We start from the raw sequence: 27,518 nt of genomic DNA, 5'->3' as shown, positions 1-27,518 counted from the left end.
ATTTAACTTTAAATCTACCTGGTTGATTTTTTTTTTTTTTTTTTTTTTTTTTTTTGTGAATGGCCTGGTATAGGGCCAAGATTTTGAGTGAGTTTCTATCCCCCCTTTAGATACTCAATAATCCCAACATCATTTATTAAAAAGCCCTTCTTTCTCTACTGCTGAGCCCGCTTTTTGTAAATCAAAGGTACACAGATTCACAGGCCTAAATGTTCTAAGCCCATCTATTTTGACCACCAAGAAATTCATTTTCAGATTTACTGCCCAGTTGAAATCAGCGTGGCAGGCTTTGCGATGGGATTCCTGAACACCAGTTTGCCACTGGCTTTACCCTAGAATTCAGCATTTCCCCCTTCACTCTGGCATGCAAGCCCGGTGACTTTGTTAGAGTGACCAGGTAGTGGGCATAGTGGGTGCTGCCCAAAGAGGCTTTGAGCAACTGGATGCAGGACTGGTTAAATAAATTACGATGCTCCATACCACAAACTACGGTGGAACTTCCAAAATTAGTAAGAAATCTCTAGAGTGATCTCCACCCTAGCACTATAAAGGAAAAAAAAAAAAGCTCATGAAGAAGAATAGTATATAGTATGCGCAAAAGCTCCTTCTCTGCAAAAACAGAGGGACAGAGGAATGTATGCACAAGTATTTTATAGAGAATGTGTAGAAAATATCTCTGGAAAGACACATGAAAATAGGTAGTACTGGTCACCATGGGGAGGAGGGCTGGGGGGTGTGCCCAGGACAGGAGGGACACGTAACCAGAGGCCTTCTGCAGCTATGGGCATTTAAGCCTTCCTGCTCACAAAATCAAAACAATTATTTTAAGACAGGAAATAAAAAGCAGCAATAAGGCACAGGCAAGCCTGAAAGAACACGTCTCCCCATCTGGACTAGGACCTGTAGAACCGGGATGGGAGGAGCGGGCTGTGTTCATCATGGGCAGGAAGCCATCCTGGTCACTGCTGCCAGCCATGCCAGCCCTGAAGCCAGATCTGCCGTCCCCTCCCTCAGAAGCTCTGCTCTGGCAGACACCCTCACAGGAGGCCTGTGGGGCCAGGCCAGCCACACTCTGCAGCTTCCCTGGAATTTCTCCTCCCCCTCGGCGGCTGGCAGAGGCGTTGCTTTTTCTTGGCAAAGCACCCCCTGTGAAAAACGCAGTGGCTGTGGAGTCTCGTCTGCAGACAATGGCTGGGACACTGTTCCAATTAGGAAGAAACCCTCTTTACCTCCGTCCTGCAGACCCTGGCTCCTGCTCTAGCCAAGCAGGGGACCAAGGGGGCAGAGAAAGAAGCCCACCCCAGGGCAGGGCACGCAGGGCAGCCTGGCAAATACCTGTGGCTGGGGGTGGGAAAGGACCCAGAAAACAGAGCCTGGTGGATGCATGGAGTCGTGGGAACAGGCACATACAAGGGAGCAAGGGCGGGTGGATGTGTGTGCGTGCTTGAGCGTGCACGTTTGGGTACATGTGCATGCATACGTGGAACAGGACTAGTCCGGCCCTGCGTGGGTCCATCCCTGACAGGAGGATGCAGGGCCAGGAAGCATCAGAGCAAGCACCTGAACCATCCCTGAGTTCCTACCCCTCCTTCCCGACTTGCCAGCAGGATCTCTAGAAAATTCTGTTGTTTCTTCCATTATACCAGTTATGCCCAGTGCTCAGCGCAGGCCCTGGCTTCAAGCAGGCCGAAGTCCCAAGGTGGCTATCAACAGCCAGCTGAAGCCCTCTGGATTTGCCCTGACCTTCCACGACGGAGAGCTGCCCATTGGTGCTGAACCCAAGAAGGCCCACCCAGCCACAACAATCCAGAAACACGGGCCCCCCACTCGCCTGGCCAAGGCCATCTCTCACTGGAAAGACAAGCAACCACAGTCCACCCTTGCCACCCTCCCCACCCCACAGAGTATCCACGCAGTACACAGAGGGACCTTTCTAGAAAGAAACACTAAAAATAAATAGGCCGACTCTGCCTCCTGCCTGCCTGGCTCCAGCTCACCTTTGTGATGCCCTCGGGAGGGACAGGCAGGTAGGGTGCAAGAGTGAGACCTCGCAGGCAGCCTGTGGGACTGTCATAGAGAGGAGGCACCGTGGGTCATGTCCAGACCTGCCCTCAGGGAGCCTCAGTGCACACAGACTCCACCCTGCACCACAGGCTTCCGGAGAGAGCATGAGGGAGGATTTTTAGTCAATGATTCTATCTCCCTCATTTGAAGAATAGAAGCACAGGGGCCCAGCTGGGCAGCACCCTCGTCTTCCTGACACCCTCAGGGACCCTTTCTCAAGGAGTGACCCTTCCCTTATAAAGGGTACAGGTAGATTCTCACTTGGCCTAGGGGCAGAAAGGGCCATGTCCCCCCCACCCCTGGGCTGATGCACTGCCATCCCCTTGGTGGCTCTGTGCTCTCCAACCTTAGCCGGGCCACTCACTGCTTTATCTCTCTCTGCCACAGGGGCCTCCTGCCCGTCGCTCACCTATGGCAAGCCATCCTGCCTCCCTGCACCCTGGGGTCTCTCACGCTCTACTGGGGCCTGTGTAGGCTTCCTCTCCCTGACCCACCCCCACTGGCTGGCTGCTCCACCTCCTCCTCAAGAGCCCCCTGCCCTGCCCTGGAGAAGGTCAGATGCCCAAGCCACATCCCACCCTCTCTGGCCCTGCCACACAGCATCCACTCCAATTACAAAGAATCACCTGCCAGGAACGGTGGTACATGCCTGTAATCCCAGTGACTCAGGAGGCTAAGGCAGGAGGATCCCAAGTTCAAGGCCATCCCTGGCAACTTACTGAGACCCCTGTCTCAAAATAAGAAATAAAAAGGACTGGGACATAGCTCAGTGTTCCAGTGGCAAAATGCCCCTGAGCTCAATCCCCAGAACAAAACAAAATTAAATTAAAAGTCACTCGATTCTGCTATGAGCTGCTTAATGCTTACCCATCCCCATCCTGCCAGATCGTGAGCATCATGAGAACAAGAATCTTGGCTGCTTCACTCAATACTAAATCTTCAGGACCCAGAGCTCAGAAATACTTTGTTGAATGAATGAATGAATAAATGAATGAACCAATGAAAAAAACTAGCTAAAACAGAACCCCAAGTTCCCATTCCCGTTCTCTCACTAACCTGCACCTGGTCCCACAACGTGGCCCGACCCTGCCTGTTGGAGGAGCTGGGACAGGTCGGGCAGGAGGAACCCTGGATCCTGAGGAGGGAATGGGAGATCTGGAATTTCCTCCAGAAAGTCTAGTTGATTTTCAGAACTTAGTGGAAAGTTCAGACCAACCCTAACATCCCCTCTGGGACTCTGCATCTGAGTGGCAGGTCCACCCAGCAGGTCCTAGACACAGAACCTGGAGGGTTTGAGGTAGCCAGGACTGGGCTGCTGCAGCTCTGAGCACATGATGTCTGTCTCTGAGTCCTGGTTTCCTCACCTGCACGAGGTGTCTAGCCCTCTCCATCTCTCCAGGCAAGGAAAGACTCTTATCCAGGGCTCAGCATGCTGAGAGCACTTGTACTAATGCCCTACCATGCCCTGGGGTTCCAGCTTACTCTGGCTAGAGGTGCTTCCCTGGAGCCCCCAGACCCCACTCCTGAAGTCTGAGACCAGCTCTCCAAGGGAGGTGGGAAGCTTATGGGTGCCCGCTCTCTGCAAAGCAATCCACACATCACTGCCACCACCCAACAAGCCAATCAGGGTCCCATCCACTTCCACTAGTCTACACTCCAGTTCACTAAGGAATCTGGGCCAGGTGAACGTCTTCTGAAGGTCATTGACTCTCCGGGGCCCCATCCTCACGTGGCCACCAAGCCAGTATACAGGACTTCCCCAACCCACCCTGGGATCAGAGGCCCAGAAGGGCACACTCCCCGGAGAAGAAGATGCCCATGTGCAGTCTGGGTGTACTGCTGGTTAATGGGGACCCATATGTGGTGCCATAGTCAGCTAGACCTAGAGCAGACAGAGGGCAGGGACCAGAGACCCCTTCTGCTCCCAGCTTTCCTTCTGGAAGAACAAAGTGAGGCCATCGGCCACCAGCCCAAAGTTTGCCTGTCACCCTATCCATCCCATTCTGTTCACCATGCCTGCAGGGGGCCTCAGAGAAAGCCCAGCGCAAAGTGAGCTCTTTCTTGGGTCAGGTGGAGGGACCCCTCGTCAGCCCTGGATGGGGACATGACCTCCAGCCTCGACTTTGTGCTTCCTGACAACCTCAGCCAAACCTGGCTGTTTTTAAAACGGTAGCCTGGTACAGGGTGCCCTGAAGATACACTTTCAAATGTTCTGCATGCTTAGATTCAACACAAAAAGCCCCCCGCCCTTTTTTTTTTTAGTTTGCATTTTCTAAAGTGGCTCTTAACTTTTTAAAACACGTTCACACACAAACTAAATCAATTCATACGATTTCCCCGAAAGAAGTGTGGCCACTCCCGTAGACAAATGGAGAAATCAAGGGATATACCACCAAAGAACCTGTTTCAGGGGACAAAGAGAAAAACCAGTGCTACATGAGGGACCAGCCCAGGCCAGCCGCTAAAAAGGCCTCTACACCTGTTATTCTTGTCTGATTATTTTTTTCCTCACAAGAACCCTGAGAAATTAAAAGGGGCACGATGGCCTGTTTTACAGACGAGCAAAACAAGTCCCTGAGGATAAGGGGTTCACCCAGGTCAGCACCTGAGGTAGGAACACTAAGGACCTTGTTTGGGGAATGAGTAAAATAGTGACAGAAGTGAAGGACTAAGATGGTCAAGACTCATCTCGGTGTGTCATGAAGCAGCTCTGAAGCTGTCCCACAGCCCTTAGAAACAAGGCACCTGACCCATGATCCCCTCTTTTCTGACTGAGTCCTTTTAAGAAGCCCTTCACCATGCTCATCCAAACTTGATGAGAATGTTTGGATATTATTATGAAAGTCACCTGGACAACTATGGCAGTCCATTGTGCTGTATCCTAAAGAGTCTGATTTTCCCTCCCAGTTATGTGGTAGAGAACTCTGTTCTGGCCTCAGCTAGGATCATGTGACTCACTTTGGCCAGTGAACATTTGGGACTGAGAGTCCCGTGGAAGTTGTTCTTGGTGTAAGAGTTGATTGCACCTTAAGAGAGAGAGATCACAGGAAATGTCGGTTGTGGAGGTTGAACTCTGAGGGAGAGCCAAAACGATACCTGAGAATCTGCGATCTCAGTAATGATGCCCACCTCATTCAGCGTTTGGGGCCTGGGGCTCACATCTGTTGTACTTCATACCAGAGAGCACACAAATCAAAAACGAGCATAGGAAGAATTCTTGGTCTGGTAACACCCCCATGGATACCTGGCAGAAGTGAAAGTCCCACAGATAGAGTCCTGGCACAATAAGCTCCCTCATCAAAATCACAAAATAGTTAAAGTAGTGAGACATCAGGGAAAGGAGAATCAGAGAATTGAGAATCAGACCACAAATTGAGAATTAGACCTCCAGGTACTTCCTATGATGAGATGATCTTGTAAGTACTGTGAAATGCTTAATGCTAATAAGCACATGAAGGAAGAAATAAAAAAAATTGCAAGAACCGAGTATTGTGTAAAAAGAGATGGGCAGATGCTTAGACAAGACATCAGTGTCTCTATGTGATACCATCCTGCATGTGTCATTTCCCAGAGGATTCCCCGATCAGTCTTGTGTTTGACAGAAAGTCACAGAAAGCCCAACTGAACAACTGTGGCTAAACCAGTAGAGATAATTTTTATCAAAAAAAAAAAAAAAAGTTAAATGACAGTTTTCTGTTGCCACTAGTTCAACTACTCCTCTGTGGCAGCGAGGTCCCAAGCTTTGTCTTTCCACATAGCCTCCTTTAGTAAACTGTTGTTTATTTCCGTCCTTGCTGCCTCATAGTTACACCATGGCTGCTGCTACTCCAGATATCACATGACTCCAGGAGGGAAATTGGGGGGAAAGAAAGGCCAAGGGTAAAGAACCAGCTACACTGTCCTTGATTTCTCTAAACTAACACCATCACCACTATCTCCACCAGGACCACCATCTCCGCCTGAACACCACCACCATTGTCATCACCACCACCTCCATTACCACCGACATCCTCATTCCTGCAGAAGAAATGGACTTCTACGGTGCCCCCTGGTCCGTGAGCCCTGAGCCCTGGGCCTGCACTTGGAATCAGTGAGGGAGGGAGTGTGGGGTGGCCCTCAGATGCACCAGGGCTGGCATGCAGCTTAGAGCCACACATCCATGACAACTAGCACAGGAGACTAGTTGTCCCGGCCACCTACACTGTCCCCTGGACTTTTCCCTACACACTTTAGTTCCACTTTGACTCACAGGGGACCTTTGTCCTTCCCTCAAGGACACTTCCTTCTGGAAGATTCCAGGACGGCCACAGAGGTTTGGCAGGAAGCTTCATCAAGATGAATTAAAGAAATAAAAAGTGTTCTTAAAAGCAGAATGGCAGAAGGTAATGTTTAACCAGCTCAAAAAAGCGCACTCTTCCGTCATGCTCACAACCCCCATTAAAGCACCAGCCATATGTGCCCTTTATTCAATTCCTATAGAACGGAGAGCTCAAGAGAAACTCTCTGGTCAAAAAGTCTACCATCCAGCTATTAGCAGGCAAAGTTGTCTTTATTGGAAGCAGGAAGATGCCACTTGTCTTTAAACAGGTAAGACTTGAGATCTGTCACAAGTTCTACCTGAATCAGGCAAAGTCCTGGGGTTTTGGTAATTCTAAGAATGATAAGAAAGTTCCAGAAGCGGGCCCCCAGCATCCCTGGTGGTAAGAACAGCTGTCCACACTCGTGTGTTCAGGCTGTGTCCATTGGTGGTATTTGGTTATAAAACCCAGGCTATTTTGAGGTGTGTGGGAGCACAGAACCTCCTCAGAAGCCATGAGCCTTCAGGTCATTAAACAGCAGCTTAATTTTTTACCAAGTGCAGAACAAACTATTCAAGGCAGGACAGAGCAAATGAAGTTCAAGGAGAAAAATTCACTTGCTGAAATGCAAAAAGTTTGTGTTAGAAAGGCATTTCAACTTCCAGACTTGCACATTCACAGCCACTGATGTTTCAAAACCTTACTATTTCTGCTTTGTAATACAAGGTTTTGTGATGCTCCTCACATTGTTGATAAGTTGAATTTACTAACCACTGAGAACAATTGCATTAACTTTCCATCACTGTGACAAAACACCTGAGGTCAATCAGCTTAAAAGAGACAAAGTCTTATTTTGGTTCACAGGTTTGGAGCTTTCAGTCCATGATCAAATGTCCCTGTGGCTTTTCGGCCTGTGTCTAGGCAACACATCACGGCAGGAGTGTATGAAAGAGCAAAGTCACTCACTCATGGCCATGAAACAGAAGAAAGAACCAGGAAGGGGCCCGGGTCCCCAATGCCCTTTGAAGGACACCCCCAATGATCTAAAGACCTCCCACCAGGCCCCATCTCCTAAAGGCTCCACCCTTCCCGATAGCACCACCCTGGGGAGAAAGCCTCTAAGTCAGGGACTTGGGGTGACATTCAACCCACACTACACCAGCAGCCTCGGGCCCCTGCTGCCTGTGGGTCCATCCCTAGCAGAGTTTCAGAAGCAGGAGACCACTGGGGTCATGCCCTTGGGAATTATATTTTGTCCCTTCCCCCCCACTCCTTCCTGGCTGCCGTGAGCTGATCTTCTTTCCTCCACCACACCCTTCTGCCATGAAATTCTGACTCACCCTGGGCCCAGTGCAATGGCATCAGCTGACCATAAATGAACCCGTCAAACTGTGAGCCCAAAGAAAGCTTTCCTCCTCTGAGTTGTTTTCAGCGGGTCTTTGGTCACAGCAATGAGCAGCTGACTAACCCACAGCCCAAACGAGGGCTTATCGTATGTGTGCTTATCTTATCAAGTTTTAACATCAAGGAAATTCAATGGGAAATGCTCATTAAAAAGTTAGTAGACTTTGACTATAAAATCACTTAGATCAATGAAAACTTATCATTTTTAAATATTATAACTGGTGGAAATAAATATCAAGATATTAATTTCCAGGCTGAGGCAAGAAGATCACGAGTTCAAGGCAAGCCTCAGCAATGGTGAGGCCCTACGCAACTCAGCGAGACCCTGTCTCTAAGTGAAATACAAAAAACAAACTAGGGATGTGGCTCAGTGGTCGAGAGCCCCTGAGCTCAATTCCTAGTACCAGCCCTTCACGCACACAAAAACATAGATACATTTACCTCCACGGTAGAGTTTTTGATTTTTATGTGTAAGTGTCATACGCTGAAATGAATGCAGGGCTCCTTCCTATTCAACGAATTTTGACAGTTTCAAGCACCCAAATCAAGAAAAGTTTCCATATACTCCTTTGCTGACGATAACCCCCCTGCACAAGCAGAATCCACCACTAATCTGATTTCTATCACTGGAGATGAGTTTTGCTTGCTGTAGAGCATCGTAAGAACAGAAGTACACAGTATGAACACTTCTGTATCTGGTTTCTTTTAGGCAGCACAATATTTTTTGAGATTTTTAACTTCATATTTTGAACATCATATCAGGATTATTTATGCTGGCCTCATAAAATGAGTTTAAAAAGCATATACTCCTCCTCTATTTCCACCAGACTTTTGTAAGATATCTTTGTGGTCGCTCTGGAGATTACACTAAGAAACCTATTTCCAGAATAAACATCTTTCAAAACTGGAGGCAAAGAGGTATTTTTCAAACAAAGAGAATTCATCTCAGAGAATTCATTTCAAGAAGTGCTAAAAGAAAATGTTCATGTTGAAGAGAAAGGATGTCAAATAAAATCCCAATTCTGCAGGAAGGAATGAAGAGCAATACAAAGTATGTGGTTAAATATCAACAACAACTTATGAATATTGATTAAAGCAAAAATGATGTCAAAGTAAAACATAGGGACACAGATCATAAAGGACAGGAGAGGGTGAATGAAATTCATTCTGTTAGTACCTTATAAAATGCACACTGTGATCTCTAGAGCAACCACAAAAAAATAGGGCAGAGTTATATCTAAAAACTCAACACAAGGGGCTGGGGCTGGGGCTCAGTGATAGCACACTTATCTGGTATGTGTGAGGCACTGGGTTCGATTTTCAGCACCACATGTAAATAAATAAATAAAGTCTACCAATTAATTAAAAAAAAAACACTCACACAAGACATTAAAAAATCAAGAAGTACTTTACTGACTCCTCAAAAAAGTCAGGAAAAAAGAGCAAAGGAATAAAAGAAAATAAGTGTTAGAAAGCGTATACCAAATGGTTGACAAAAACCAAATCATAACAATAACTGCATTAAGTATAACAGAGCAAATTTGCCAATCAAAAGGCAGAGATCACTAGACTATATAAAAGAAGTAAAATACAACTGTATTGTTTTAAAGAAATGCTTTTAAATGTAAAGACAGAAAGGTCAAAAGCAAAAGAATGGAAAAGGAAAACCCGGCAAATATTAAGAATAAGAATGGGGCCGTGTGCAATGGCACAAAACTGTAATCCGAGCAACTCGGGAAGATTACAAGTTTTAGGTCAGCCTCAGCAATTTAGTAAGACCCTCGGCAACTTAACAAGACCCTGTCTTGAAACAAAAAAAAATAAAATAAGAAGGAACAGGGATGTAGCTCAGCAGTAAAGTGTCCCTGGGTTCAATCTCCTCTACCTTAAAAAAAAAAAAAAGATAATAATAAGAAGAAAGCGGGCTGGGATTGTGGCTCAATGGTAGACACTAGGTTCCATCCTCAGCACCACATACAAATAAATAAAATTGACAACTAAAAAATATTTTTAAAAAATAAATGAAAAGAAGAATCAGCCTCCTTATATCAGAGAAAACATTCAGCATTTGCTTTTTTGAGACTGGCTAACTTCACTTAGCATTATCTTTTCTAATGAACTCTAGGTAGGGCAGAGGGGTAGGAGGAGAAAAGAGGGGGTATGGGTTAGAAATGATGGTGAAATGTGATGGACATTATTATCCAAAATACATGTATAAAGACATGAATTGGTGTGAATATACTTTGTATACAACCAGAGATATGAAAAATTATACTCTATACTCTATTTGTGTAATAAGAATTGTAATGCATTCCACTGTCATATATAAATTTTAAAAATTAATAAAAAAATAAGAAGAAGAAAGTTCGGGTGGATATTTCAATGACAGAAGAATAGTCTTCAGGCTATTGATGACCCAAACAAGAATATCTTGCATTTTTTGATGAAGCATTATTCCTTTCTAGAATTTGCATCTGGGTCTTTGCTGTAGTTTCCATATCTCTGTTGAAATCCCTTCTCGTATTTATGTATGTTGTCTACCTTTACTGGTGGATTCTTTAGCATCATAACTATATTACAATGTCTATCTGATAATTCCACCCCCTGGACCATCTGAGTCAGCGCCTGCTGGTTATTTCTCCTCTTGACCATGGGTCACTTTTTATTGTTTCTTTGAATGCTTCATTGCTGGTTTGAATTGGTTCGGTTTGGATTGGCTGTTTATATACCAGACTTTGTAAAATAATAGTTGAGACTGGAGACTGAAGTTAATGGGGTTTACCTCCAGTAAAGGACACTCCCCCCTTCTTCCTTCCAAACACCACCATGGCGGGTTGAGCTGGGTTCAGGCTCTGGGTTCAGGGGCAGTGTTCGTTGGCAGGTGGGTGCAGACTCACCTTGTGATTGAACGTCTCAGGGTACTGACCTCTTCTGCCTGCCTGTGTGGTAGTAGATGTTCATCAAGATGTTGGCTGCTCTCTCTTTCCACTACAGCTGATCTCACACTCCCTCTCCAACCTACCAAGGAGGAATACCGTCATGGACGTCCGCCACTCTCTGGAACTCAGTGCATTTCAGTGTCTTTACAACCTCAGCTCCCTGTTGGGTGTTTTAAAACTGTGATTTTTGTACCTGTCCACTCACTCTTTTAGTGTGGGTGCATTTATAAGTGAATTTATGTTGAGAAAATGACTCATAATTTCAGAAAAATTATCTCTATCTCGTATATTATAGCCCAATAAATTCTAAATGAATTTAGATTTGAAATATTAGAAGAGATACAATAAAAGTATTAAAAGAATATAAATATGACTTTCATGTAATCTTGAGATGTGGAGGAAAGTGTCAAAACAAATACCAAGAAAACGTAAAGAAAAATGGATGAATTAGACTAAATAAAAAAACCTTAACTTACATATAGCCCCAAAAAATATAAATTAAAAAGTAAATGATGGGGTTATGGCTCGGCGGTAGAGCGCTTGCCTAGCCCATGCGAGGCCCTGGGTTCGATCCTCAGCACCACATAAAAATAAATTAATTAATTTAATTAAGGTATTGTGTCCAACTACAACTAAAAAAAAAGTAAATAAAAACCTGAGAGGGCTGGGGATGTGGCTCAAGGGGTAGCGCGCTCACCTGGCATGCATGCGACCCGGGTTCAATCCTCAGCACCACATACCAACAAAGATGTTGTGTCCACCGAGAACTAAAATAAATAAATAAATAAATATTTTAAAAAAAAAAAAACCTGAGAGAAATTATTTCTAAAATTTATAAGAGACAAGGAATTAATAGCATTAATATGTAAATAACTATTTAAAATGAGAAACAAACAAAAATAAAATAAAAATTTGTTAATAAATAAAAAAATAAAGCCGGACCACACTTTTAATCCCACCTACTGTGGAGTTGGGAGGAGGGCAAGGCTGAGGCCAGTCGGGAAAATTAGTTAGATGCTGTCTGAGAATAAAAATTTTTTAAAAGGTGGAGGTGATAGCTAGGGATATAACTCAGTGGCAGAGCATTTACCTAGCATGTGTGAGGCCCCAGTTCAATCCCCAGTACTTCAAAAATAAGTAAAATAAAAAACACCCACCTGAGTAGAAAGACTAAGTAAGAAAATAAATGAGTCCTCTGCAAAAGAAGAAAAATAAATGGCCCAAAGTGATAAAAACGATTCATTTTAATGAATAATGAAATGTAAATTGAAACAATAGTGGCCTATCATTTTTCATCTATCAACTTAACAAAGCTTACTGATTATCCTTTGTCCAATAAATACTGTTGAGTACCTCTCACGTGAGTGACCTCTGTGTGTCCCCGGGAGCCAGAATCCAGAAGTGAGTTGACAGTGTCTGCCCTCAGAAGCTCACATTCTAGTGGGAAGAGAGAAAAGACCCCCCAAAAAAAATAGGGGAGAAAGATAAGAAAAAGTAAGGATTTAGGGGGCAAAAAAGAAAAATAATGAGAAAGAGAATCTAATAAAAATGGGCTCTGAGGAGATGGCTGAAGAAAGTGAGTGGGTGGCCATTTGGACGTCCAGCGGGGGGACCAGCTGCTGTCCCTGAGGCGAGGACAGGAGAACAGTCAGCCTGGAAAGAGCGAGTCCAGTCCTGAGGGCCAGCACAATGGAGTCAGAGACCTTTGATGCCTAGAAACTGTGCAGTCATGCCACCCTTCTTGAAGGACAGAAGAACATTTATCAAAAGCCTAAACCACATACCTACTTTGACTCCAAAATTCAAATTTTTCTGAATTTATTCTAAAGCAATAATCAGATGAGTACACAAAGATATACATACAAAGATGTTCATTACGGCAGTATTTACAGTTGGAAACAACCAATGCTTTCAACACCTGGGACTACTGAAATTGTGGGATATTCGTACAATGGAATTCTTTCTGACCATTAAGATCGATGATATACTTGTGTGCATTTTGACAAGGAAAAAGGTTCACAACATGCTATAAAATGTGAACGATGGTAGAACATGTGTGCTGAGAATCCATTTTTGTTTATTTGTGTGTATTGATACACATAGAAAATCTGGAAGTACAAATGTCAAAATATACATGGGTACTCTCTGATGGGTTGTGGGTTGTACTAATTTTCATCTTTGCAATGAATTATGTGTTCAATTTTCTTGCAATCACCATGTATTATTCATGTGATTTAGAAACACTGTTTTCAAAATCTAGTTAAGATGCTGCTGATAAGAAACACATCTAAATGATAGGGAAAAACTTTTTAAAAGGAAGCGTCTTTGGAAAATGCAGAGAAAAACAAAGCAAGATTGACAACATTCGAGAAGAAAAGTATATGATATAATAAGAAAGCACTTAACGAAACCGGGTGCAACCAAAGTTGTACTCAAATGTAGAGTCATAACTGTTCAGGTCTCTGTCACTTCAAGAAGATAGACTGAGTTATATGGGCATATTCTCCTCATATCCTGGGCACTAGTGAGCATCAGCCAGTTGAAAAATGTTTTTAGTCATCCAAAAACAGGGAAAGAATAATCCATTGGAAACAACTTGTTATAACCTTCAGGTTTGGGAATCCATTTATTTTAACACAAATATTAGTGACCTTTTATGTAATGACTAAGGTTCTGAGGAAACTAACCCTACAGTAGGAGAACTTGGAAATGTTTTACTCTTTTCAAATTCAAAATGATTTTAAGAACTGATAATATGCAGCATTGGTAAAAAGGCCAGATGCAGTAATATCTTTTTTTTTTTTTTTTTTTTTGGTACCAGGGATTAAACCCAGGGGCACTTAACCATTGAGCCACATCCCCACCCCACCTCACCTTTTTTTTTTTTTTTTGAGACAAAGTCTCGATAAGTTGCTGAGCCTGGCTTTGAACTCAAAATCCTCCTGCCTCAGCCTCCCAAACCACTGGGATTACAGGCGTGTGCCACCATGCCCAACCTGACATATGCTTTTCATGAGAGGACAAATTAGTACCACCTTCCTGGAAAGAATTGGGTATTACACATTAAGATTCTTTATTTTGATGGGGAGGGTACCAGGGATTGAACTTGGGGGCACTTGGCCACTGAGCCACATCCTCAGTCCTACACTAAGATTCGTAAGAGTTTTCCTCCCCCTGGGCCCAGCAAATGCTCTTTTAACCCAACTTTCCCAAAGCCAGGCTCAGTGGTGCACACCTATAATCTCATCAATTAGGGAAACTGAGGCAGAAGGATCAACAATTCAAAGCCAGCCTGGGCAACATAATGAGACCCTGTCTCAAAATAAAAAATAAAAAGGGCTTGGAATGTAACTCAGTGGTTAACCACCCCTGGGTTCTATCCTCAGTACCAAAAGAAGAAGAAAAAATAAATAAAACTATCCCAATAGCCTGAAATACAATGATATAGAAATGTTCTTTTGGTATTATTTTAAATAAGGAGAAATGAATAAGCAAAAACAAAAATGTTTAGTTCTGGCAATAAGGAAGCTATGAATGGTGGTATATCCAAAACTGGAAATACTTAGTAGTCAAATACTGCATTTATTAAATTTTTCTTAATAATTTGCAAAAATTCTTGGGATAAAATATTAAGAGAAATAAAAGAGGACTCAACACTGTTTGAACAGTATGCTTTCAACTGCTACCTTAATATGTGCAAAGAAAAAAGACCAGAAAGAAGGAAAGACGTCATTACTAGATTAGGTTAGTAGAATCATAAATTAGTAGAATTAGGTTAGTAGGATTATAAATGATTGCCATTTGTTTACAAGTTTTCTACTTTCCTGTATTTTAAATTTTTTCCATTTTTTCATTTTCTATTGCTGTCATAGAATACCATAGACTGTAGTTTACAAAGAAAGTTGATTTTACCCATAGTTTCTGGAGGCTGGGAAGTTCAAGAGTGTGGTGCTGGCACCTGGCAAGGTCTTCATCCTCCATCATAACATGGTGGAATGAGAAAGGGCAAGTTATGCATGCAAAAGAGAGACCCCAAAAGGCAGACTGCTTTTATTTCTTTATTTCTTTATATTTTTTATTAGAGCTGTATAATTATGCATAGTAGTTGGGTGCATCCTGACAAACTATACATGCATGGAAACTGATTTCAGTTCATGATCCCCACCCTTTTCCCTCACGTCCTCCCCTCCCCTCTCCTTCACTCAGCACTGTTTTATAACAGCCCACTCTTTCAATGACTAACCCCTCCCACCACAATAACATCAATCCATTTTTGAGGGCTCTGTCCTCATTACCCAGTCACCATCCAACATTAGCATATGGCAAATCAAGTTTCCAACACATAAATTTGGGGAATACAGCTAAACCACAGCAATTTTTTTAAAAAAAAAAACTATTTAAAATCTCAGAATTTTTTTTTTTAAGTTTCAAAAATTGAATATGCTTTAGTTCACTCTCCTACCCTGCTCCAGCCCAGGTCCTACTAGTATGAGAAGAGGGTACCACCAGGGGAGATGAGTAAACAGAATGCAGGGCAGAAATATAAAGGCTGCTCTTGCTGAGTACACCTAGAGTCCCAGCTACTTGGGAGTCTGAAGCAGGAGGATTGCTTGAGCCCAGAAACTCGAGGACAGATTGGGCTTCAGAGCCAGACTCTTCTCCTGGGAGCTGAGCTCAGCAGAGGAGAGAAGCCTTTTTAATTTTTTTAATTTCAAGAGATGGGTCTACTGCTGGTTCCGGCAGATCCAATTAAAAGACCCAATTATCCCACCCCTCGGTCTATACCCAAAGGACTTAAAATCAGCATACTATAGTAATGCAGCAACATCAATGGTCATAGCAGCTCATTCATAATAGCTAAACTGGAAGCAACTTGAATGCCCTTTAATAGATGAATGGATAAAGAAACTGTGGTGTGTATACACAATGGAATATTATTCAGTGTTAAAAGAGAATGAAATCATGGCATTTGCAGGTAAATGGATGGAGCTGGAAAATATAATACTAAGCAAAGTAAGCCAATCCCAAAAACCAAAGGCTGAATGTTCTCTGGTAAGTGGATGCTGATCCATAACAGGGAGGGGGAGGCATGGGAAAATGGAGGGCAAAGGGGAAGAGGGTAGACAGGGTGCATGAGGGCAGGAAAGATGGTGGAATGAGATGGACATCATGACCCTAGGTACATGTATGACTGCACATATGGTGTGACGCTGCATCGTGTACAACCATAGACATGTAAAGTTGTGCTGCGATTGTGTGCAACGAGTCAAAATGCATTCTGCTATCATATATACCTAATTAAAATAAATAATTAATTTTTTAATTTCAAGAGATGGGTCTACTGCTGGTTCCAGCAGATCCAATTAAAAGACCCAGTTATCCCACTCCTCAGTCTATACCCAAAGGACTTAAAAACAGCATACTATAGTAATGCAGCCACATCAATGGTCATAGCAACTCATTCATAATAGCTAAACTGGAAGCAACATGGATGCCCTTTAATAGATGAATGGATAAAGAAACTGTGGTGTGTATACACAATGGAATATTACTCAGTGTTAAAAGAGAATAAAATCATGCTGGGTACGGTGGCACACACCTGTAATCCCAGCGGCTCGGGAGGCTGAGGCAAAAGGATCCTGAGTTCAAAGCCAGCTTCAGCAAAAGTGAGGCCCTAAGCAACTCAGTGAGACCCTGTCTCTAAATAAAATACAAAACAGGGCTGGGGATGTGGCCCAATGATTGAGTGCCCCTGAATTCAATCCCTGATACCAAAATAAAAGTGCCCACTGTGGGGGGGGGGGGGAACCAGGTCTAAGTAGCCACATCTGTAATAGAGGCAGGTGGAGCAGGGGTTCTCAGCCCTGGCCACAGTGGAGCTGGGGCTCAGCAACCACTGTTTTGAAGCTCTCCTTCGGATTCCCTTTGCCCAGGGCGAAGATCGGCTGGGGAAGTGAATCTGGTAAGAGGAGCAAAGAAGCAGAGACAGCTGAGGATGGCCCGAGGGCGCCTGGGCTGACCCACACCACCTGACTGAGCCTGGCAGTCACAGCCCAGGCAGTCAGCTGCACGGAGTGGGCTCTCAGGGGCAAAGGCCCGGAAGGTGGCAGGTCCTTGCTGTATGTGCTCATGGGGAGTCTCAGACAAACCAAAGCACCCAGACAGGAGTCGCTCATCCACCGCTCATGCATCCCCTACATGACGGCAGAGTGGAGGACAAAGCGGGACCTCACAGATCCAGGGAGGGTGGTGACATCCCACTCATTCACCTTATACCCAGATGTATCTAAAAAAACAAATGAGACCTTATGAGATAACTGTAGGGTCCCAGGAGGTTGAGTACCTTCATGAATATCCCCCCAGAGCAACCGCACAATGTCCTGCAGAAATGCAGCACACTGGATCCTGGAGATATCAACAGTCTGGTGCAGAGTTACCCCGGGGTAATTCGTATCTAATTAGCGTAAGTTTAGTTCTATACAATTTTATCACGTGTAGGTTTGTACATTCACCACAGCAGTCAAGATACAAAACAGTTCTACCTGTTGTCCTTTTTCTTTTTTTTTAAACCAGGGATTAAACCTAGGGGTGCTTAGCCACTGAGCCTCATCCCCAGCACTTTTTTTTTTTAATTTAGAAACAGGGTCTCACTAAGTTGCTTAGGGCCTCACTGAGTTGCTGAGGCTGACCTGAAACTTGTGATCCTCCTGCCTCAACCCCCTGGGTCCTTGGGATTTCAGGTTGTGCCACCACATCCAGCCCCCAATGTCCCTTAATAACTATAAATCTTAACCCTTGGCAACTACTTATCTGTTCTCCATTCTTATAATTTCTTCATTTTGAGAATGTTATATAAGTGGAATCCCACTATATTTAACATTTGGGCAGGTCTTTTCCACTCGGCAAAATTCCCTTGAGATTCTTTCAAGTTGTTGTGTTTAACAGTAGTTCATTCCTTTTCAAGACTGTGTAATACTCAAGGAAATGGCCATACCGCAGTTTGTTTACCATTTGCCTGTTGAAGAACATCTTGTCTGTTTCCAGTTTGGGGCTATTATGTGTAAATTCACCATTTTATTATTCGTTGTTTTTGTTGTTGTTGTTGTTGCTGTTGTTTGTTTCCTTTTCTTGTTCTCATTTTCCTTTCTTACCTTCCTGTGAGTTAATTGAACATTTTTAGGATTCTTACTTGACCTCTTTGTAGTATTTTTTGTATATGTCTGTATAGTTTTTGATGGTGGAATGAGATGGACACCATTACCCTAGGTACATGTAGTAGTTGTTCTGTTTGCACGATATACAAATATGATTTGTCAAAAAATTACAATTTGTCACAATCTTCTGATTTCAACATTTTGCCACTCAAGGTAGAGAGTGGTATTATGATTTGACTCTGGAATGTCCTCGAAAGGCTCGTGGGTTGAAAGCTCGGTCCCCAAGGCAGCGGTGTTCAGACTGGGGCTATTAACTGGATTCTGAAGACTCTGAGCTCCCCAGTGGATTCGTCCACTGGGGGATTAATACTTGGTTGTCATCCCTGGGAACTGTAGACAGTGGGACCTTGTTAAAGAAAGGAGGTCACTCGGGCTGTGTCCTGGAGGGGCTCCTTCCTTTCTCTCTTCTCTCCCCTTCTTTTCCCCTCCCTTCCTTCTCCTTCTTCTCCTCTCCCTCCTTGGTGGCTGCCGTGAAATGAGTGGCTTGCCCCCACCACACCTTCCACCGTGATCCGTCTGCCTCGGAGTCCACCAACCATGAGCTGGAACCGCTGAGCCACAAGAAACCTTTCCTTAGGTATTTGTCCCACGGCTTCTCCTAGCAGGTCTCTTGCCACTCACATCGCTGTTGCCCTGCAGGGAATGCACAGATACTTCCTCACTTACAGTCGGGTCCTGTCCCAGAAAACCCACCTAAGGTGAAAATATCCCCCAGTGAAAAGCACATGTCTACCCCCACCTTAGCCTAATAGCCCAGTCCACCTCAGCCAATTGAATTTTTGATGACTATGTGGCTGACGGGTGGCCACGCTCACTATGGATACCCAGCATCAAGTAGAGAGGGCATGGTACGGCATATTACTAGCCCAGGAAAAGCTCGACACTCAAGTTTTGATGTTTTGTTTCCACTGAATGTGCATCACTTTCACACCATGGTAAACTGGAAAATTCCTAAGTCGAACTATCATGAGTCAGTCCCTCTGTATTGCTTCTGATAGGAAGATGTGAGTGTGTGTGTGTGTGTGTGTGTGTGTGTGTGTGTGTGTCTTCAGCTTTCAGAAGTTTAATTGTAGTGTGCTGAGACATGCAGTTATATTTGGGGCTTACTCAGCTTCTTGAATCCATAAATGTATATCTTTTTATCAAATATGAAATATGAAATGTTTTCACTCACTATTTCTCCAAATACACATTTAGTCCCCTTCTCTTTCTCCAGCTGAACTCCAGTGAGATAGATGTTGAATCTTTGGCTAGAGTCTCACAGGTCCTGAAGATTCTGTTCATTGCTTTAAGTCCAATTTGGGGTTTTTTTTGTTTGTTTGTTTGGTTGGTTGGTTCATTTGTTTGTTTCTGTTGAGATGATGGTGGTTTGTTTTGATTTGGGGTGGGTTTTGGGGGGTTTTGTTGTTGTTATTGTTTTGTTTTTTGGTCCTGGGGATTGAACCCAGGGGTGCTAAGCACTGAGTTACAACCCCAGCCCTTTTTATTTTAAGACGGGCTCACTAAGTTACTCAGGGCCTCGATACGTTGCTAAAGCTGGCCTCCAACTCGGGATCCTTGTGCCCCAATCTCCTGAGCCTCTGGGGTTATAGGTGTGCACCTATGCTTGGTTTTAGTCCATTTTCTGGTTTTTGATCTTGTTTGTTTTTAAATATCTTTATTTTACTTATTTCTTTTTATGTGGTGCTGAGGACCAAACCCAGGGCCTCACACATGGCAGGCCAGCCCTCTACCACTGAGCCTCGACCCCAGCCCCGCATTCAGTGTTATTTAGATTGGGAAAATTCTATTGTTTTATCTTCAAGTTCACTGATTCTGTCCTCTGCCATCTCCACTGTACTATTGGCTTTTTTAAAAAAATTTTTCCATTATTGTATTTTTTGGGGTATCATTTTTATAACTTTTATGTTTGTTTTTTTTTTTGCTGAGATTTTCCAGTTTATAAATTTGTTCCAAGAGCATTTGTAATTGCTTATTGAAGCGCTTCTCAGATGGCTAACAGTAATTCCAACACCTGATTCGTTTCTCTGTGTTGGCATCAATTGATTTTTCTTTTCAAATTCAACTTGAAATTTTCCCAATTGGGGGTGTAATGACTGAATTTTTTATTGTATCCTTGACTTCTTTTTTTTTTTATTATGTTAGGAGTCTTGAGTGGATTATTAAATATTTGACTTCAGCAGTCAGCCCCCTGTTTAGGTGAGCAAGCAGGTCCTGATCCACTTCGAGGTCTGTGGTTCCAATAACCATCTCATTTTCTAAGCCTTTCTGACACTATTTTGGTCTGCACGGCTTATCCGATTCCTTCCATGGGTCCCTGTTGGGGCTGCAGGACACAGAATCCTCAGGCTTAGGTACCTCTAGGTAGACAGAGAGATTCTCCAGTCCAAGGAAATGAAGAGACTCCCGGGATGGGACACTGGGTGGGGTGGGTGTCCTTGCTGGTGGGGACCAGCCATTGCCCCTCACCCCATCAATCCTCAAACTCCTTAGAATTGCTGAGGCTCCCCCTGGTGTTTTTGGCAGCACGGCAGGTCCCCCCAGGCCATCGTCCCTCTGCCAGGTGTGGCTGTGAATCGACTTGCCTCTGTTCCTCCAGGCCTGAGGTCTCAAACAGGCTTACCTTCCTCTTCCACTGGTCAGCACCCTCCTTTGGCTCTCTCTGGGGTCATTTCCAGGGGATACTCCTGTGCCTAGCAGGGAGGAACCAGGAGAAACGAGTCACCACCAGCTTGTCCCGATCCGAACCGGACCGATTGCTTTTCCTTTTCTCTGTCTGCTCCCGTCTACCCGCTTTTCATCCATCCCATTGTGAGCAGAGAAAACCCCAAAACGTCATGCCACCCGGTGATCCCCGTCTGAGCCAATAATTGCTAAGGATTTCTTTTATGTCTTAGCTCTTGTTTATGAAAAGTTAAACTCACACAGATGTGGAGAGTCGGTGACATCAAGATCACACTTGTCCTTCTCCAACATCCACAACCAGCGGCCCATCAGGTTTCCTGAGCGCTCCTGGCCCCTGGTGCAATAGACCATTTAAAGTAAACCCCAGACACCACGCGTCTGGATCCAGCTCAGGGTTTCAGACACAGCCTGGGGGTGTGTGCACTGGATACAGGCTCCAGGCCCGAATCTAAAAGGACTCTGGGTCTTACTGTAGCCCCCCAGAGTCGGGTAGCAGGGGAATAGTCTGGCCCAGGGGCAGCCCCCTGCCCCAACCCATGTCTCTGAGTTCTGCATCCCTGTTTGTGGCACAGGAACTTCCAGGCCCCATCCCCGCCACAGAGGTTCCCGGGACTGCCTGGGAGGGCTCCTCAGTTCCTCCCAACCTCCACCACGGAAGTCACCATGTGTGTCCTGCCAGGCCTCCCCTGTGATCACAGGCCACCCAGAGGGGCAGCCTCCGCCCAGAGGCCCCAAAGGGACTGAAACGCCCTCACCAACACCCTGGGAAAGAAGATTTGGAAAACATTCAGCTCTCAAGCAAAATTCACCTCTTAAGCCTATGGCCAGGTGCAAACTCAGAGCACCTGATTCTGGAACCGAGAAGCTGAACATGCTCACTCTGCAGGCCCAAAACCACCCCAGGCAAACAAAGCTTCCAGCCAAAGAGGGAGATGTCGGGACTAGGAGATTCAAATGAGACAGGTGTCTTAGAATTAAAAAAAAAAAAAAAATACTTCCATAAAAAGGGGGAAATGGGGGGCTGGGGTTGTGGCTCAGAGGTAGAGCACTCGCCTAACATGCGTGAGGCACTAGGTTTGATCCTCAGAACCACATTTACAAAAATAAAATATATTGTGTCCACCTATAACTAAAAAATAAATATTAAAAAGGGGGAGGGAAGGCTCTGCCAGGGGAGCAACTGAAAGGCACACAAGTCCCAAACCTTGCCGGACAAGGAGACTCCAAGCACCACAGCCAGAGGATGTGTCCTGCCATAGAACCCAGTTCTTGGGTTCCTTGAGGGCTGGGTGCCTGAACATGGGACGGTTCAGAGAGGTTAAGTAATTGGCTGTAAGTTACACAGCTAGTAGGCAAAGCTAAGATAGGAACCCCACACCCTTTTCCTAACAGCCCCACTTGACTTCCTTTTCATAGGATAGGACCTTCTTCCTCGGACCACTCAGCCAAGGTGGGCCTCCAGGGACCCGCCTGAGGGTAGAAGGAGTGTTCCAAGCCCCAGTCACCCAAATATCAAGTTAGGGGACAAATACCCAATAAAAGGCCCTGGCCCAGCCCCAGGCTCCGTGACCTTGCCAGTGACCTTGCCTCCCAGGCTGGCTTCATCATCTGCAAAAAGACCTTCCCAAGAGCTGCCCTGTGGCTTAAAGGAGACCCCGCCTAACCAGGCCCAGCCAGACCAGCACTCCCCTGGCCATTAGGACGGTGAGGCTCTGAGCTGGGCGGCAGTCCCCAGACCCCGCAGGCCTGAGCTGTATGCCATCCTTGCTGCTGAAGAAAAGCTAACCTGTGTCTAGCTACTCATTCAGAAACTGGCTTCCATCCTTCCAGTCGGCACGGCGGCTGCCCTGGCCACAACAGAGCCTTATCGCCAGCGTGGGCCTTGAGCCAGGTGGACAGTCCAGTGCACCACACACGGTGCAGCCCCTGTTCCCAGGAGCTGTGGAGTGAGGAGATACGGTGGCTGCCCAACTACCTGGCAGTCATCCCTGGGGGACCCAGAGAGGGACACAAGCCGCCTCCTGCAGCTCAAAGCCCCTGACGAGCTGGAGCCAGGTTTCCCCTAAATGTCTAATTACCACAAAATCTCCTCCTTCAAGGAGGAGAGTTAAAGAAGGAAAGGGAGAGAAATGGACAGGAGGAATGTTGCTATTTGGAGCAATAAAAGCAGAAAGGATCATGGCCAGCCAGGCTAACAGCTGTGGAGACTAAGGCCTGGGCTCAGGATAGGCGAGACCCCTGCCCACTGTGCCACTGGGGCAGCCAGGGTCCTGCTAGGCTGGGGAGCCTCTCTGAAACACAGGCCTTCTCCATAAAGCACCTCAAGGTTCTCCATCTCTGTGCCCCCACCAGGGCCCAGACCCCATGAAGGCCCTGGAGCCTGGCCCATGGCGCTAAAGGAGCTGGGGGTGGGGAGCAGTCAACTGACTTGTCCCAACTGACATCAAGGTATCGGGAGAGTGAATCTTGAATGTCGGTGGAGATGAGCTGAGTTAAAAAGAGCAAGGCCAGATAAGGGGGCCAGATGTTATCTTCCAGGAAGGGTGGCCTGAATTTCACAGGCAGAGAAGGAGGGGGGACAACCACCATGCAGGAAACAGAGGACAGACGTGAACCGGTCACAAGTCCAAGTGAATAGAGGCTGCCAGATGGCCCTTCCCCAGAGCTCTGCACTGCACTGGGGCTGAGGATAGAGGCCTCCTTCCCCCCAACCCATGCCCTGGCTCCAGGTGGCTCCAGGAAGCCAGGGTAGGGGACAGAGCAGCAAGTGCCCCCATGGTCCTTGTCTCTGCCTATCCCTTTTAATCCTCAACAGGGCCCCTACTCACCCCCAGAAGATATCTTCCTCCCTCTGTCTTCTCACACTCTCCACTGCCTCCCTGGTGGCCCCCACATACCAGCTGGGTCAGGACCCCTCTGGACAGAGAAATAAGCTGTACAAATCCAGGAGCTTCCCCTGGACATCCTGGATCTACACTCAGTCACCTCCCCCTCCCCATCCCACCCTGCCACACACACCCTCCCAGGACACAAATCTCTGTCCTGGAATTTCTCAAAGCATGGCCCTGCAGAATAAGTTCCAAGCAAAAAGGTCACGCCGGGCTATGCCTTACCAAGCCGGCAGAACCCTCCCTGCAGGGCCTGGAGCTACCCTACCCACCACTCAGTCCCAAGGGCCCTGTGGAGACCTAATCGCAGAACTTCCACCACAAGATTCTGCCTCTGACCCAGCAGTTGGCCTGGTCCCACCCAGCAGGACCCACCTGTCCTGTGCCCCACTTGACAGAGGAGTCACTGAGATCTAGAAACGGCAGTGGGATGAGTGGCCAGCTACCATGAGCAGTCGCCCAGAACCAGCCGGGGAGGGCTGTGGAAGGGTCACAGTGCAGTCCCCCATGGTCTGCAACTGCAGGATGAGGAGGAAGACCAGGGCCATGTCCCCTTGTTTGAATTGCTCAGATTCTCATTAATCTATTTATATTCTCACCTTGTCCCTATAAGAATTTAAGGAGACCTTTAAATTCAACAGGAGACAACACAAAGAAAAGTGAAAGCCAAGGCGTAGGAAGGCGGCCAGGGGCATGGGAAGGGCAGTGGCAGGTGCTGCTCCGCTGGCTGGGCTCTTCCCTTAGGGAACATAGTCATTGGAGCCCCTACCCAGCATCTGACCTGGTGGAGATCCAGAATTCAGGATGGCTCCGGTGGCGGGGAGGGAGTCTACCCCGCCGCCCCCCCCTCCCCTCCCCCCACACACACCTGGCACACAGCAGGCCCTTCAAAAGCTCAGGAGGAGGCGGGGACAGCAGGCGTCCCAGTGCCTCTGGTGGTTTCTTCCAGTCCGTGTCCTTTAACCCACAGGACAACCCAGCGTTTCCCTAAGGGTCCGACTAGAACGTGTCCCTTGGGGGCCCTAAAAAGACACTGGGCAGGGCTTCTGCGCCCGCTGGGGAGAAAGGCACCGTGTACTTCGGGTAACGGGGGGAGGGAACACCTGACCAGGGGTGCTGCGCAAGGGAAGCCTCCCTGGAAGAGGAGGCTGGGGACACCAGGGAAGGACCGCTCCCCCGCCGGAGGCCGGACAGCAGCGGGTACTTGGAGGGGTGGAGGGGACAACGGTAAGAGGCACAATAGGTCCTCGCTTGAAACCCCACTGTCCCACCTCTGGAGTCAGCACTGGACCCTGAGCCAGGGCTGGTCTAATTACAGGGGACTCCGAATCCACTGAGATCGCGAGGCCCTTTTAAAAGTTTGTCCCCAAACAAAATTCCTCTCTCCGCCTCGCCGCGGGAGGCTCTGAGGACAGACGCGGTTGCCCTCCTCCACCCCTTCGGAAACAACAATGGGCAGCCGGCCGAAAGAGAACCGGGGAAGCAAGTGTGGAAAATCCCCCAATTTTGCACTGTCAACTGCTAGGCGCTCGGCGAGCCAGCGGCTTCCGTGCTGCCCCCGCGCGTCACTCAGCGGGACTGCATCCCGGGAGGGAGGGGCGCCGCCGTTGATCTCCTGGTTCTCAGACTCTGAGGACGCATCTTGGGTAGGGAATAATGTTCGGTTCCTAAAGTCGAAATCTTACCGCGCCTTGCACTTTCCTGAGCCAAAAACGTACAGTGACTTGCTTTTACTGGATCATCACATCTTTCCACCAGCGGTGCTCTTTTTTTTTTTTTCTTGACATTAAGTCAGAGACAATGCATTAAAGAATTGATGAAGTGTGTCTTCAGGGGACCAAGATAGCCACTGAGCCCAGGAGCAGCGATAGCTCTTCCCAGCTCTCAAAAGCATGCATTCTAAGCGCTGCCTCCAGCAAACCACTTCCCTTATGGTCCTATACAATCTTATACAACCTGTGGGGAACCTTGGCTACTGGGCAGAATCAGGTAAAAAGAAAAGGAAACCGCAAATAGAAGCACCCACTGACTGTCAGGCCCGGGCTGTGCCTGTATGATCTCAATGGAAATTCACAGCAACCTTTCAATGGACGTGTGAACACCAAAGGCAGCAACCTCAAGAAAGCTGCCCAGGCAGTGAGGGCTAGCACCTACATTCCACGATGCTCTCAAGTATTCAATGATTGGTAAAGCAACTTGACCTCAGGCTTGTGACTCATCTGACCTGATGTTGAGAGCCTAGAAACTCACCCGTCACCCGACTGAGTAAAATCCTGTAGCCAACAAGGAAGATTTTCTTCCTTCTAAAAGAATTCAAGAAAGGAAGGGCTTCCTGAATAATTGGGTTTCCCTGGTGGTTTCGGGATTTGTTTGTTTATTTTTGTACAGAAGCTTGAACCCAGGATTCAATCCAGGTTAACCCAGGAGCGCTTAACCGCTGAGCCACATCCCCAGTCCTTTCTGTTTTGTTTGGTTTTTTTTTTTTTTTCTTGAGACAGGGTCTCGATAAGTTGTATAGGGCCTTCCTAAGTTGCTGAGGCTGGCTTTGAACTTGCGATCCTCCTGCCTCAGCCTCCCAAGCCACTGGGATTTAGATATGCACCACTGTGCCTGGTCCCAATCAGCTATAATGGCAAGGAGGAAGTTTGATTCAACCCCTCTGGGGTAGATGTCATTGCTCTGTGGGTCAGGCTGTTCTGGCTCCCTTTGCAGATTGTCACATAGGTAACAACTCACTGGGGACCCTACACCAGGCCCTTCTTTCCTCTCTGGAGTCAGTTTCCCCACTGTGACCAAGAGGTCATCACAGGGTGAGTCCCAGATCAAGCACAGAAGGTTTTCTTAGCCTTCCTGAAGTATCCAGCTTTCTCTTGACCATTCTGGGACCACATTCCCACTTGGCAGCAGAGACTATTACCAGCACTGAGAAGTGGCTTCTCTAGACTTTCTCACTGTCCCCCACCTCAGACCTGTGCACCAGGGAAGGGAAGGGTTCTGGAACCAGACAGCCCAGAATCAGGATCCCACTTCTGGTAACTGTCCCAAGCTTGGCTGGCCCCAGAACCCGTATAGTAATACTTTCGAACTTCAGTTTTCTCTTCCGTAAAATGTGTGTCATAGACTTGGGCTTGGAAAAGACACAGCTGTAAGAAAGAACCTGGTACCTAGAGCTCTCAATACAGAACAGCCTTAATTACAATCTGCTGCTTGAAAAAGTGCTCCATCTGGGTAAGGATACCTGGTGGGTTGACAGGGCAGCTCTCCCCTGTGGCTCTGGGCTGCTGCCTCCAGCCCTGTGCAGGAAGACTCTCCAGGCCTCAGCCACAGATGGGGTCCAGGGACTGCAGGCAGAAGCAGACAGCACTAGGCACACTGCTGTGCTCCATTGTGCCACCCCTCCCCCCCACACACACACACACACACTCCTAGCAAGAATGAATTCTCCCCGGAGAAGCTAGATCAAGCTGCCCCCAGGCTTCCGTGGTCAAGGACAGTTTTAAAGCAGCTTATAAGATGAGCAGGACTTTCAGGTCCTGAATCTCACCAAGGACACCCCGCCCCCCCAGAGCCTCTAGGTCACTCTATTCTGTGCTCAGGGCCCTGCACCCCTCCCTCTAAGTGGACCAGATATTCCTTCAATCCCTTTGGAAAACTGCATCTCCCCTTTTAGTTGGGTTTCCTTCTTGAGGATTTCTTGGTGTGATCTACCATATTTTTCAACAGCTTTTTTGAGACATAATTGACATGCTGTAAGCACTCAGGACCCCCACCTGCACTCAGGTCCCTAACAGAATGGAAAATGGCAGAGCTTGATGTGGACATCTAACCCAGGCCTGACAGTCAGACTCACTCCCAGAGGCCACACTGGCCTGAATCAAAACAGGAAGGCCCAGGCAGGCTCCCCATGCCACTGTGAGATTCTGGACCTTCATTTCACACCCCACCCCAGTTCCTGCTCCTTGGAGGGTCTACAACCTCTGCATGGAGTCAGGGTACTGGGTGTGGCCCACTCTCAGAGCTGCAGTG

At 46.6% G+C, this 27,518-nt stretch overlaps 1 long non-coding RNA gene across 1 annotated transcript; it reads right to left on the bottom strand.

Moving 5' to 3' along the window:
* Positions 1–10,138: 10,138 nt before the first annotated feature.
* On the bottom strand, positions 10,139–25,010 carry LOC110597461 (uncharacterized). The gene is made up of 5 exons (XR_013424049.1): positions 24,361–25,010; positions 20,543–20,612; positions 14,618–18,552; positions 11,403–11,472; positions 10,139–10,784 (listed from the first exon to the last, which is right to left on the bottom strand). It is a non-coding gene; the product is annotated as an uncharacterized LOC110597461 (long non-coding RNA).
* Positions 25,011–27,518: the final 2,508 nt, after the last annotated feature.

Source organism: Ictidomys tridecemlineatus, chromosome 7 (assembly GCF_052094955.1).
Source record: "Ictidomys tridecemlineatus isolate mIctTri1 chromosome 7, mIctTri1.hap1, whole genome shotgun sequence".
Lineage (NCBI taxonomy): Eukaryota > Metazoa > Chordata > Mammalia > Rodentia > Sciuridae > Ictidomys > Ictidomys tridecemlineatus.
The sequence above is the reverse complement of the archived record's forward strand: the minus strand, read 5'-3'. Positions and strand labels throughout refer to the sequence as shown.